The sequence below is a fragment of the Rhincodon typus genome, chromosome 10, assembly GCF_021869965.1.
Source record: "Rhincodon typus isolate 14 chromosome 10, sRhiTyp1.1, whole genome shotgun sequence".
NCBI lineage: Eukaryota > Metazoa > Chordata > Chondrichthyes > Orectolobiformes > Rhincodontidae > Rhincodon > Rhincodon typus.
Genome location: NC_063341.1, coordinates 14,387,795 through 14,388,984, shown reverse-complemented (window position 1 = coordinate 14,388,984; position 1,190 = coordinate 14,387,795).

Here is a 1,190-nt window from a genome sequence, read left to right as displayed (position 1 = left end):
TCAGTAATCTTGATTACTTTATGGGTATAGCAATGCAAAAGCCACAATCAGAGACAATCCTAAAAAGTGCAATCACATTGTTTAATGGTTTATGTCTTGTTACACATTATTGTGCAGATTTCTCATTTCCAAGAAAAGATGGTGGGTTCTGACGGCATGATGTTCTGTAGGAATTACAAGTATTTTAAGTCAACTTCCCATTCATCAACTTCAGGAACTTTCATTTTTTTAACTGTTTTATCTTTAATGCTTTGGCCTCCAGGCAGTTTCTGTTGGAATATATGATGAGACTGTATACAGTTTGCTCACACTCATTGTCAACATATCGTATGTTAACATTTTACATTGATTAAGTAGAAAGCCTAGTTACTTCACTTAGCTTGCTGGGCATAGGACAAGGGGCCTCATGATCGACCATCCATTGGATAGTGAAAGAATCATGTAGTTAGGCAAAGGCTGTCAATCTTTTTGCTGTTGAAGCACCACTACCATGTTTTTAAAAATCCTCATAAAGTATGGTCTGCTGTATAAGGATTAATTATACGATCAAACTATATTTACTACTTTATTTGTTTTACTTAAATCAAAACCTGTTGCAAGTGCTGAGCAACAATTCTTGAAATTCAGATGTTTATACTGTAATTGATTGGTACATTGTTTTCAACATGTCCTTGTTAAACATCCAGCCCTGGTCTATTCAGTTACACCATTGCAAACATGATTCTGCTTCATGTAATGTCTGGACAGGGGGGCTTTCCAGCATGAGTGAGTAGGTGGAAAACACCAGTGGAATTTCTGGCTGACTTAATTTTACCCTTCCAACAGATATTAGAAGCGCTCTTATTGCCATTCAACTCAGTACAAGTAACAGCATATTTCAGGATCTAACCGGGACAAATCAATGCCAGTATCCTAGACAACAAGGTGCAGGGCTGGATGAACACAGCAGGCCAAGCAGCATCATAGGAGCAGAGAGGCTGACGTCTCTCGTACCTGTTTGTTTCCTCTCCACCTATCCTCTCCTCTATCCCTCTTCTATCCGCCTCCCACTCTCTCCCTATTTATTTCAGAATCCCCTTCCCCTCCCCCTTTTCTGATGAAGGGTCTAGGCCCGAAACATCAGCCTCTCTGCTCCTATGATGTTGCTTGGCCTGCTGTGTTCATCCAGCCCTGCACCTTGTTGTCTCGGA